This window comes from Stenella coeruleoalba (genome assembly GCF_951394435.1).
Source record: "Stenella coeruleoalba genome assembly, contig: scaffold_104, whole genome shotgun sequence".
NCBI classification, from domain to species: domain Eukaryota; kingdom Metazoa; phylum Chordata; class Mammalia; order Artiodactyla; family Delphinidae; genus Stenella; species Stenella coeruleoalba.
In genome coordinates this window covers 610178-623161 of record NW_027646183.1, presented here as the reverse complement: position 1 = coordinate 623161, position 12984 = coordinate 610178, and the positions used below count along the sequence as shown (strand labels likewise).

The following is a 12984-nucleotide window of genomic DNA, read 5'->3' as shown; positions in this document are numbered from 1 at the left end:
TTTCCTATGCTTTCAATGCAATTCCAGTCTACCTCCTGAAATCGGTTTCCTGCAATTCTGCCCCGCTTTCAAGTCCTCTTGGCAGCCTTACTTCAGTCTATTTTTGGACGATAGCTGTCATTTATAACTCTGCAGGTTTGTGAATTACAGTGCCCCTGAGCTCCTTTCTTCAACTCGCTTTCTTGTGACCTGGCCGCAACACCGCAGGATGGCTTCAGGCCCTAATCTGGTTCCGGCCCGGCATGCTGAGCCTTTGGTTAATTCCTCTTCCTGGTGGGAAATGAGAGTTAAATTTGCCCGTCCAGACACCTCCAGCTAGCCTCTCATTGGTTCTCGCTATTCCTGTTCATCTTCCGCAGAAATAGCAAACTGGGCCAAACAGGAGGTTAAAGGGACTGACTCTCCAAGTGGGGAGAGTGTTAGTAAAGCGTCTGGAATGTTGCACCCGAGTACCAGGGGAGGAAAGCTGAGACATATTTGAACACGTCTCCCGATCACATGGTTGATCATACTCTAGGTTCCACATGCATGTTTTAGCTGAAGGAAGAATACCTTAAACCTGGTTAGTTGAAACCCGTGGAATGGGTACCATGCAATATGACTTCAAAGGGTCTTCATTTGCTCACCGAACCTCTCCAATCCTATCACTGCTGCGTTTATGCCCCTGTACACATGCTTGATTCTCTTTCGGAGACATAGCAATCCATAGGTTTTAAGATACTTACTAGTCAGGTACATTCTTAGGCGTTTAATATGCGGTGTTGAGTCCATTTCGTTGAGCAAGGAGTAGCTCTTGTCTATTCCATATTTGGCTTAAGGAACTTTATCTGTGCTCATTTCAATCTCTGGTTTTATGCAGCACCCCAACTCACCTTTACCCTTAAGCAAGCATAAGTTGGTTTTCTAAATTTGAGACCCTGTTCTGTTCTGTAATTCAGTTCCTGTGTAGCCAAGTTTACATTCCGTGTATTACTGATATCTTATGATGTTTCTTTTTCTGTGTGACTTATTTCAGTTAGAATCATCATACCTGAATCCACTCATTGTGCTGCTAAGGGCCTGATGACACAGATTTCATTGCTGAGTGATATTGCTTTGTAAGTAAATACCACAACTTCTTTATCCATTTTTCACTTTCTGCGATGTTGAACTTGTACTGTAAACGAGTATCTTGTAAACAGAGCCGTTCCAAACTTTGGGGTGGCTGTGTCTTTTTGATTTTAATTTCCCTAAGCTATAGGACCATAAGTGGAAGTGCCCTAGGTTCTGTTGCTTTGTTTTTTAGATGTTTCAGGAAACACCATACACTTCTCCCGAGTGGTTGTTGGCAATTTACATCCCGCCCATCAGCATAACAAGGCTCCCAGTTCTCCATGGCCTGTCCTGCCTTTCTGGATTTTACACTTTTTTCAGATGGCCCTTTTGACCGGGGGGAAGTGAGACTTCATTGTAGTGCAGATTTCCTTTGCAAGCTTGCTTGGTTGGCCAAAAAGGGCGTATGCGTTTTTTCCTGAATATATTCAGGAAAAAACGCATACGCCCTTTTTGGCCAAGTGCATCATTGTGGACGTTCTGCCTCTTTTCCTATGCTTTCAATGCAATTCCAGTCTACCTCCTGAAATCGGTTTCCTGCAATTCTGCCCCGCTTTCAAGTCCTCTTGGCAGCCTTACTTCAGTCTATTTTTGGACGATAGCTGTCATTTATAACTCTGCAGGTTTGTGAATTACAGTGACCCTGAGCTCCTTTCTTCAACTCGCTTTCTTTTGAGCTGGCCGCAACACCGCAGGATGGCTTCAGGCCCTAATCTGGCTCCGGTACGGCACGTTGAGCCTTTGGTTATTTCCTCTTCCTGGTGGGAAATGAGAGTTAAATTTGCCCGTCCAGACACCTCCAGCTAGCCTCTCATTGGTTCTCGCTATTCCTGTTCATCTTCCTCAGAAATTGCAAACTGGGCCAAACAGGAGGTTAAAGGCGCTGACTCTCCAAGTGGGGAGAGTGTTAGTAAAGCGTCTGGAATGTTGCACCCGAGTACCAGGGGAGGAAAACTGAGACATATTTGAACACGTCTCCCATTCACATGGTTGATCATACTTGGGTTCCACATGCATGTTTTAGCTGAAGGAAGAATACCTTAAACCTGGAGAGTTGAGACCCGTGTAATGGGTACCATGCAATATGACTTCAAAGGGTCTTCATTTGCTCACCGAACCTCTCCAATCCTATCACTGCTGCGTTTATGCCCCTGTACACATGCTTGATTCTCTTTTGGAGACATAGCAATCCATAGGTTTTACGATACTTACTAGTCAGGTACATTCTTAGGCGTTTAATATGCGGTGTTGAGTCCATTTCGTTGAGCAAGGAGTAGCTCTTGTCTATTCCATATTTGACTTAAGGAACTTTATCTGTGCTCATTTCAATCTCTGGTTTTATGCAGCACCCCAACTCACCTTTACCCTTAAGCAAGCATAAGTTGGTTTTCTAAATTTGAGACCCTGTTCTGTTCTGTAATTCAGTTCCTGTGTAGCCAAGTTTACATTCCGTGTATTACTGATATCTTATGATGTTTCTTTTTCTGTGTGACTTATTTCAGTTAGAATCATCATACATGAATCCACTCATTGTGATGCTAAGGGCCTGATGACATAGATTTCATTGCTGAGTGATATTGCTTTGTAAGTAAATACCACAACTTCTTTATCCATTTTTCACTTTCTGCGATGTTGAACTTGTACTGTAAACGAGGTTCTTGTAAACAGAGCCGTTCCAAACTTTGGGGTGGCTGTGTCTTTTTGATTTTAATTTCCCTAAGCTATAGGACCATAAGTGGCAGTGCCCTAGGCTCTGTTGCTTTGTTTTTTAGATGTTTCAGGAAACACCATACACTTCTCCCGAGTGTCTGTTGGCAATTTACATCCCGCCCATCAGCATAACAAGGCTCCCAGTTCTCCATGGCCTGTCCTGACTTTCTGGATTTTACACTTTTTTCAGATGGCCCTTTTGACCAGGGGGAAGTGAGACTTCATTGTAGTGCAGATTTCCTTTGCAAGCTTGCTTGGTTGGCCAAAAAGGGCGTATGCGTTTTTTCCTGAATATATTCAGGAAAAAACGTATACGCCCTTTTTGGCCAAGTGCATCATTGTGGACGTTCTGCCTCTTTTCCTATGCTTTCAATGCAATTCCAGTCTACCTCCTGAAATCGGTTTCCTGCAATTCTGCCCCGCTTTCAAGTCCTCTTGGCAGCCTTACTTCAGTCTATTTTTGGACGATAGCTGTCATTTATAACTCTGCAGGTTTGTGAATTACAGTGCCCCTGAGCTCCTTTCTTCAACTCGCTTTCTTGTGACCTGGCCGCAACACCGCAGGATGGCTTCAGGCCCTAATCTGGTTCCGGCCCGGCATGCTGAGCCTTTGGTTAATTCCTCTTCCTGGTGGGAAATGAGAGTTAAATTTGCCCGTCCAGACACCTCCAGCTAGCCTCTCATTGGTTCTCGCTATTCCTGTTCATCTTCCGCAGAAATAGCAAACTGGGCCAAACAGGAGGTTAAAGGGACTGACTCTCCAAGTGGGGAGAGTGTTAGTAAAGCGTCTGGAATGTTGCACCCGAGTACCAGGGGAGGAAAGCTGAGACATATTTGAACACGTCTCCCGATCACATGGTTGATCATACTCTAGGTTCCACATGCATGTTTTAGCTGAAGGAAGAATACCTTAAATCTGGTTAGTTGAAACCCGTGGAATGGGTACCATGCAATATGACTTCAAAGGGTCTTCATTTGCTCACCGAACCTCTCCAATCCTATCACTGCTGCGTTTATGCCCCTGTACACATGCTTGATTCTCTTTCGGAGACATAGCAATCCATAGGTTTTAAGATACTTACTAGTCAGGTACATTCTTAGGCGTTTAATATGCGGTGTTGAGTCCATTTCGTTGAGCAAGGAGTAGCTCTTGTCTATTCCATATTTGGCTTAAGGAACTTTATCTGTGCTCATTTCAATCTCTGGTTTTATGCAGCACCCCAACTCACCTTTACCCTTAAGCAAGCATAAGTTGGTTTTCTAAATTTGAGACCCTGTTCTGTTCTGTAATTCAGTTCCTGTGTAGCCAAGTTTACATTCCGTGTATTACTGATATCTTATGATGTTTCTTTTTCTGTGTGACTTATTTCAGTTAGAATCATCATACCTGAATCCACTCATTGTGCTGCTAAGGGCCTGATGACACAGATTTCATTGCTGAGTGATATTGCTTTGTAAGTAAATACCACAACTTCTTTATCCATTTTTCACTTTCTGCGATGTTGAACTTGTACTGTAAACGAGTATCTTGTAAACAGAGCCGTTCCAAACTTTGGGGTGGCTGTGTCTTTTTGATTTTAATTTCCCTAAGCTATAGGACCATAAGTGGAAGTGCCCTAGGTTCTGTTGCTTTGTTTTTTAGATGTTTCAGGAAACACCATACACTTCTCCCGAGTGGTTGTTGGCAATTTACATCCCGCCCATCAGCATAACAAGGCTCCCAGTTCTCCATGGCCTGTCCTGCCTTTCTGGATTTTACACTTTTTTCAGATGGCCCTTTTGACCGGGGGGAAGTGAGACTTCATTGTAGTGCAGATTTCCTTTGCAAGCTTGCTTGGTTGGCCAAAAAGGGCGTATGCGTTTTTTCCTGAATATATTCAGGAAAAAACGCATACGCCCTTTTTGGCCAAGTGCATCATTGTGGACGTTCTGCCTCTTTTCCTATGCTTTCAATGCAATTCCAGTCTACCTCCTGAAATCGGTTTCCTGCAATTCTGCCCCGCTTTCAAGTCCTCTTGGCAGCCTTACTTCAGTCTATTTTTGGACGATAGCTGTCATTTATAACTCTGCAGGTTTGTGAATTACAGTGACCCTGAGCTCCTTTCTTCAACTCGCTTTCTTTTGAGCTGGCCGCAACACCGCAGGATGGCTTCAGGCCCTAATCTGGCTCCGGTACGGCACGTTGAGCCTTTGGTTATTTCCTCTTCCTGGTGGGAAATGAGAGTTAAATTTGCCCGTCCAGACACCTCCAGCTAGCCTCTCATTGGTTCTCGCTATTCCTGTTCATCTTCCTCAGAAATTGCAAACTGGGCCAAACAGGAGGTTAAAGGCGCTGACTCTCCAAGTGGGGAGAGTGTTAGTAAAGCGTCTGGAATGTTGCACCCGAGTACCAGGGGAGGAAAACTGAGACATATTTGAACACGTCTCCCATTCACATGGTTGATCATACTTGGGTTCCACATGCATGTTTTAGCTGAAGGAAGAATACCTTAAACCTGGAGAGTTGAGACCCGTGTAATGGGTACCATGCAATATGACTTCAAAGGGTCTTCATTTGCTCACCGAACCTCTCCAATCCTATCACTGCTGCGTTTATGCCCCTGTACACATGCTTGATTCTCTTTTGGAGACATAGCAATCCATAGGTTTTACGATACTTACTAGTCAGGTACATTCTTAGGCGTTTAATATGCGGTGTTGAGTCCATTTCGTTGAGCAAGGAGTAGCTCTTGTCTATTCCATATTTGACTTAAGGAACTTTATCTGTGCTCATTTCAATCTCTGGTTTTATGCAGCACCCCAACTCACCTTTCCCCTTAAGCAAGCATAAGTTGGTTTTCTAAATTTGAGACCCTGTTCTGTTCTGTAATTCAGTTCCTGTGTAGCCAAGTTTACATTCCGTGTATTACTGATATCTTATGATGTTTCTTTTTCTGTGTGACTTATTTCAGTTAGAATCATCATACATGAATCCACTCATTGTGATGCTAAGGGCCTGATGACATAGATTTCATTGCTGAGTGACATTGCTTTGTAAGTAAATACCACAACTTCTTTATCCATTTTTCACTTTCTGCGATGTTGAACTTGTACTGTAAACGAGGTTCTTGTAAACAGAGCCGTTCCAAACTTTGGGGTGGCTGTGTCTTTTTGATTTTAATTTCCCTAAGCTATAGGACCATAAGTGGCAGTGCCCTAGGCTCTGTTGCTTTGTTTTTTAGATGTTTCAGGAAACACCATACACTTCTCCCGAGTGTCTGTTGGCAATTTACATCCCGCCCATCAGCATAACAAGGCTCCCAGTTCTCCATGGCCTGTCCTGACTTTCTGGATTTTACACTTTTTTCAGATGGCCCTTTTGACCAGGGGGAAGTGAGACTTCATTGTAGTGCAGATTTCCTTTGCAAGCTTGCTTGGTTGGCCAAAAAGGGCGTATGCGTTTTTCCCTGAATATATTCAGGAAAAAACGTATACGCCCTTTTTGGCCAAGTGCATCATTGTGGACGTTCTGCCTCTTTTCCTATGCTTTCAATGCAATTCCAGTCTACCTCCTGAAATCGGTTTCCTGCAATTCTGCCCCGCTTTCAAGTCCTCTTGGCAGCCTTACTTCAGTCTATTTTTGGACGATAGCTCTCATTTATAACTCTGCAGGTTTGTGAATTACAGTGCCCCTGAGCTCCTTTCTTCAACTCGCTTTCTTGTGACCTGGCCGCAACACCGCAGGATGGCTTCAGGCCCTAATCTGGTTCCGGCCCGGCATGCTGAGCCTTTGGTTAATTCCTCTTCCTGGTGGGAAATGAGAGTTAAATTTGCCCGTCCAGACACCTCCAGCTAGCCTCTCATTGGTTCTCGCTATTCCTGTTCATCTTCCGCAGAAATAGCAAACTGGGCCAAACAGGAGGTTAAAGGGACTGACTCTCCAAGTGGGGAGAGTGTTAGTAAAGCGTCTGGAATGTTGCACCCGAGTACCAGGGGAGGAAAGCTGAGACATATTTGAACACGTCTCCCGATCAAATGGTTGATCATACTCTGGGTTCCACATGCATGTTTTAGCTGAAAGAAGAATACCTAAAACCTGGGTAGTTGAAACCCGTGGAATGGGTACCATGCAATATGACTTCAAAGGGTCTTCATTTGCTCACCGAACCTCTCCAATCCTATCACTGCTGCGTTTATGCCCCTGTACACATGCTTGATTCTCTTTCGGAGACATAGCAATCTATAGGTTTTAAGATACTTACTAGTCAGGTACATTCTTAGGCGTTTAATATGCGGTGTTGAGTCCATTTCGTTGAGCAAGGAGTAGCTCTTGTCTATTCCATATTTGGCTTAAGGAACTTTATCTGTGCTCATTTCAATCTCTGGTTTTATGCAGCACCCCAACTCACCTTTCCCCTTAAGCAAGCATAAGTTGGTTTTCTAAATTTGAGACCCTGTTCTGTTCTGTAATTCAGTTCCTGTGTAGCCAAGTTTACATTCCGTGTATTACTGATATCTTATGATGTTTCTTTTTCTGTGTGACTTATTTCAGTTAGAATCATCATACCTGAATCCACTCATTGTGCTGCTAAGGGCCTGATGACACAGATTTCATTGCTGAGTGATATTGCTTTGTAAGTAAATACCACAACTTCTTTATCCATTTTTCACTTTCTGCGATGTTGAACTTGTACTGTAAACGAGGTTCTTGTAAACAGAGCCGTTCCAAACTTTGGGGTGGCTGTGTCTTTTTGATTTTAATTTCCCATAGCTATAGGACCATAAGTGGAAGTGCCCTAGGTTCTGTTGCTTTGTTTTTTAGATGTTTCAGGAAACACCATACACTTCTCCCGAGTGGTTGTTGGCAATTTACATCCCGCCCATCAGCATAACAAGGCTCCCAGTTCTCCATGGCCTGTCCTGCCTTTCTGGATTTTACACATTTTTCAGATGGCCCTTTTGACCGGGGGGAAGTGAGACTTCATTGTAGTGCAGATTTCCTTTGCAAGCTTGCTTGGTTGGCCAAAAAGGGCGTATGCGTTTTTTCCTGAATATATTCAGGAAAAAACGCATACGCCCTTTTTGGCCAAGTGCATCATTGTGGACGTTCTGCCTCTTTTCCTATGCTTTCAATGCAATTCCAGTCTACCTCCTGGAATCGGTTTCCTGCAATTCTGCCCCGCTTTCAAGTCCTCTTGGCAGCCTTACTTCAGTCTATTTTTGGACGATAGCTGTCATTTATAACTCTGCAGGTTTGTGAATTACAGTGCCCCTGAGCTCCTTTCTTCAACTCGCTTTCTTTTGAGCTGGCCGCAACACCGCAGGATGGCTTCAGGTCCTAATCTGGTTCCGGTACGGCACGCTGAGCCTTTGGTTATTTCCTCTTCCTGTTGGGAAATAAGAGTTAAATTTGCCCGTCCAGACACCTCCAGCTAGCCTCTCATTGGTTCTCGCTATTCCTGTTCATCTTCCGCAGAAATTGCAAACTGGGCCAAACAGGAGGTTAAAGGCGCTGACTCTCCAAGTGGGGAGAGTGTTAGTAAAGCGTCTGGAATGTTGCACCCGAGTACCAGGGTACGAAAACTGAGACATATTTGAACACGTCTCCTGATCACATGGTTGATCATACTCTGGGTTCCACATGCATGTTTTAGCTGAAGGAAGAATACCTAAAACCTGGGTAGTTGAAACCCGTGGAATGGGTACCATGCAATATGACTTCAAAGGGTCTTCATTTGCTCACCGAACCTCTCCAATCCTATCACTGCTGCGTTTATGCCCCTGTACACATGCTTGATTCTCTTTCGGAGAGATAGCAATCCATAGGTTTTAAGATACTTACTAGTCAGGTACATTCTTAGGCATTTAATATGCGGTGTTGAGTCCATTTCATTGAGCAAGGAGTAGCTCTTGTCTATTCCATATTTGGCTTAAGGAACTTTATCTGTGCTCATTTCAATCTCTGGTTTTATGCAGCAACCCAACTCACCTTTCCCCTTAAGCAAGCATAAGTTGGTTTTCTAAATTTGAGAACCTGTTCTGTTTTGGAATTCAGTTCCTGTGTAGCCAAGTTTACATTCCGTGTATTAGTGATATCTTATGATGTTTCTTTTTCTGTGTGACTTATTTCAGTTAGAATCATCGTACCTGAATCTACTCATTATGCTGCTACGGGCCTGATGACATAGATTTCATTGCTGAGTGATACTGCATTGTACGTAAGTACCACAAGTTCTTTATCCATTTTTCACTTTCTGCGATGTTGAACTTGTACTGTAAACGAGGTTCTTGTAAACAGAGCCGTTCCAAACTTTGGGGTGGCTGTGTCTTTTTGATTTTAATTTCCCTAAGCTATAGGACCATAAGTGGCAGTGCCCTAGGCTCTGTTGCTTTCTGTTTTAGATGTTTCAGGAAACACCATACACTTCTCCCGAGTGTCTGTTGGCAATTTACATCCCGCCCATCAGCATAACAAGGCTCCCAGTTCTCCATGGCCTGTCCTGCCTTTCTGGATTTTACACTTTTTTCAGATGGCCCTTTTGACCGGGGGGAAGTGAGACTTCATTGTAGTGCAGATTTCCTTTGCAAGCTTGCTTGGTTGGCCAAAAAGGGCGTATGCGTTTTTTCCTGAATATATTCAGGAAAAAACGCATACGCCCTTTTTGGCCAAGTGCATCATTGTGGACGTTCTGCCTCTTTTCCTATGCTTTCAATGCAATTCCAGTCTACCTCCTGAAATCGGTTTCCTGCAATTCTGCCCCGCTTTCAAGTCCTCTTGGCAGCCTTACTTCAGTCTATTTTTGGACGATAGCTGTCATTTATAACTCTGCAGGTTTGTGAATTACAGTGCCCCTGAGCTCCTTTCTTCAACTCGCTTTCTTGTGACCTGGAGGCAACACCGCAGGATGGCTTCAGGCCCTAATCTGGTTCTGGCACGGCACGCTGAGCCTTTGTTTATTTCCTCCTCCTGGTGGGAAATGAGAGTTAAATTTGCCCGTCCAGACACCTCCAGCTAGCCTCTCATTGGTTCTCGCTATTCCTGTTCATCTTCCACAGAAATTGCAAACTGGGCCAAACAGGAGGTTAAAGGCGCTGACTCTCCAAGTGGGGAGAGTGTTAGTAAAGCGTCTGGAATGTTGCACCCAAGTACCAGGGGAGGAAAACTGAGACATATTTGAACACGTCTCCCGATCAAATGGTTGATCATACTCTGGGTTCCACATGCATGTTTTAGCTGAAGGAAGAATACCTAAAACCTGGGTAGTTGAAACCCGTGGAATGGGTACCATGCAATATGACTTCAAAGGGTCTTCATTTGCTCACCGAATCTCCAATCCTATCACTGCTGCGTTTATGCCCCTGTACACATGCTTGATTCTCTTTCGGAGACATAGCAATCTATAGGTTTTAAGATACTTACTAGTCAGGTACATTCTTAGGCGTTTAATATGCGGTGTTGAGTCCATTTCGTTGAGCAAGGAGTAGCTCTTGTCTATTCCATATTTGGCTTAAGGAACTTTATCTGTGCTCATTTCAATCTCTGGTTTTATGCAGCACCCCAACTCACCTTTACCCTTAAGCAAGCATAAGTTGGTTTTCTAAATTTGAGACCCTGTTCTGTTCTGTAATTCAGTTCCTGTGTAGCCAAGTTTACATTCCGTGTATTACTGATATCTTATGATGTTTCTTTTTCTGTGTGACTTATTTCAGTTAGAATCATCATACCTGAATCCACTCATTGTGCTGCTAAGGGCCTGATGACACAGATTTCATTGCTGAGTGATATTGCTTTGTAAGTAAATACCACAACTTCTTTATCCATTTTTCACTTTCTGCGATGTTGAACTTGTACTGTAAACGAGGTTCTTGTAAACAGAGCCATTCCAAACTTTGGGGTGGCTGTGTCTTTTTTATTTTAATTTCCCTAAGCTATAGGACCATAAGTGGAAGTGCCCTAGGTTCTGTTGCTTTGTTTTTTAGATGTTTCAGGAAACACCATACACTTCTCCCGAGTGGTTGTTGGCAATTTACATCCCGCCCATCAGCATAACAAGGCTCCCAGTTCTCCATGGCCTGTCCTGCCTTTCTGGATTTTACACTTTATTCAGATGGCCCTTTTGACCGGGGGGAAGTGAGACTTCATTGTAGTGCAGATTTCCATTGCAAGCTTGCTTGGTTGGCCAAAAAGGGCGTATGCGTTTTTTCCTGAATATATTCAGGAAAAAACGCATACGCCCTTTTTGGCCAAGTACATCATTGTGGACGTTCTGCCTCTTTTCCTATGCTTTCAATGCAATTCCAGTCTACCTCCTGAAATCGGTTTCCTGCAATTCTGCCCCGCTTTCAAGTCCTCTTGGCAGCCTTACTTCAGTCTATTTTTGGACGATAGCTGTCATTTATAACTCTGCAGGTTTGTGAATTACAGTGCCCCTGAGCTCCTTTCTTCAACTCGCTTTCTTGTGACCTGGCCGCAACACCGCAGGATGGCTTCAGGCCCTAATCTGGCTCCGGTACGGCACGCTGACCCTTTGGTTATTTCCTCTTCCTGGTGGGAAATGAGAGTTAAATTTGCCCGTCCAGACACCTCCAGCTAGTCTCTCATTGGTTCTCGCTATTCCTGTTCATCTTCCGCAGAAATTGCAAACTGGACCAAACAGGAGGTTAAAGGCGCTGACTCTCCAAGTGGGGAGAGTGTTAGTAAAGCGTCTGGAATGTTGCACCCGAGTACCAGGGGAGGAAAACTGAGACATATTTGAACACGTCTCCCATTCACATGGTTGATCATACTTGGGTTCCACATGCATGTTTTAGCTGAAGGAAGAATACCTTAAACCTGGAGAGTTGAGACCCGTGTAATGGGTACCATGCAATATGACTTCAAAGGGTCTTCATTTGCTCACCGAACCTCTCCAATCCTATCACTGCTGCGTTTATGCCCCTGTACACATGCTTGATTCTCTTTTGGAGACATAGCAATCCATAGGTTTTACGATACTTACTAGTCAGGTACATTCTTAGGCGTTTAATATGCGGTGTTGAGTCCATTTCGTTGAGCAAGGAGTAGCTCTTGTCTATTCCATATTTGACTTAAGGAACTTTATCTGTGCTCATTTCAATCTCTGGTTTTATGCAGCACCCCAACTCACCTTTCCCCTTAAGCAAGCATAAGTTGGTTTTCTAAATTTGAGACCCTGTTCTGTTCTGTAATTCAGTTCCTGTGTAGCCAAGTTTACATTCCGTGTATTACTGATATCTTATGATGTTTCTTTTTCTGTGTGACTTATTTCAGTTAGAATCATCATACCTGAATCAACTCATTGTGCTGCTAAGGGCCTGATGACACAGATTTCATTGCTGAGTGATATTGCTTTGTAAGTAAATACCACAACTTCTTTATCCATTTTTCACTTTCTGCGATGTTGAACTTGTACTGGAAACGAGGTTCTTGTAAACAGAGCCGTTCCAAACTTTGGGGTGGCTGTGTCTTTTTGATTTTAATTTCCCTAAGCTATAGGACCATAAGTGGCAGTGCCCTAGGCTCTGTTGCTTTGTTTTTTAGATGTTTCAGGAAACACCATACATTTCTCCCGAGTGTCTGTTGGCAATTTACATCCCGCCCATCAGCATAACAAGGCTCCCAGTTCTCCTTGGCCTGTCCTGACTTTCTGGATTTTACACTTTTTTCAGATGGCCCTTTTGACCAGGGGGAAGTGAGACTTCATTGTAGTGCAGATTTCCTTTGCAAGCTTGCTTGGTTGGCCAAAAAGGGCGTATGCGTTTTTTCCTGAATATATTCAGGAAAAAACGTATACGCCCTTTTTGGCCAAGTGCATCATTGTGGACGTTCTGCCTCTTTTCCTATGCTTTCAATGCAATTCCAGTCTACCTCCTGAAATCGGTTTCCTGCAATTCTGCCCCGCTTTCAAGTCCTCTTGGCAGCCTTACTTCAGTCTATTTTTGGACGATAGCTGTCATTTATAACTCTGCAGGTTTGTGAATTACAGTGCCCCTGAGCTCCTTTCTTCAACTCGCTTTCTTGTGACCTGGCCGCAACACCGCAGGATGGCTTCAGGCCCTAATCTGGTTCCGGCCCGGCATGCTGAGCCTTTGGTTAATTCCTCTTCCTGGTGGGAAATGAGAGTTAAATTTGCCCGTCCAGACACCTCCAGCTAGCCTCTCATTGGTTCTCGCTATTCCTGTTCA

At 43.9% G+C, this 12984-nt stretch overlaps 1 long non-coding RNA gene across 1 annotated transcript in view; it reads left to right on the top strand.

The window, feature by feature from the left end:
• Nucleotides 1–12155, top strand: part of LOC307181274 — a 134295-nt gene extending 122140 nt beyond the window's left edge. The window contains exon 6 of the long non-coding RNA XR_013826303.1: nucleotides 12075–12155. This is a non-coding gene — a long non-coding RNA (uncharacterized lncRNA). The remainder of the gene's footprint in view (nucleotides 1–12074) is intronic.
• The last annotated feature ends 829 nt before the right edge of the window (nucleotides 12156–12984 follow it).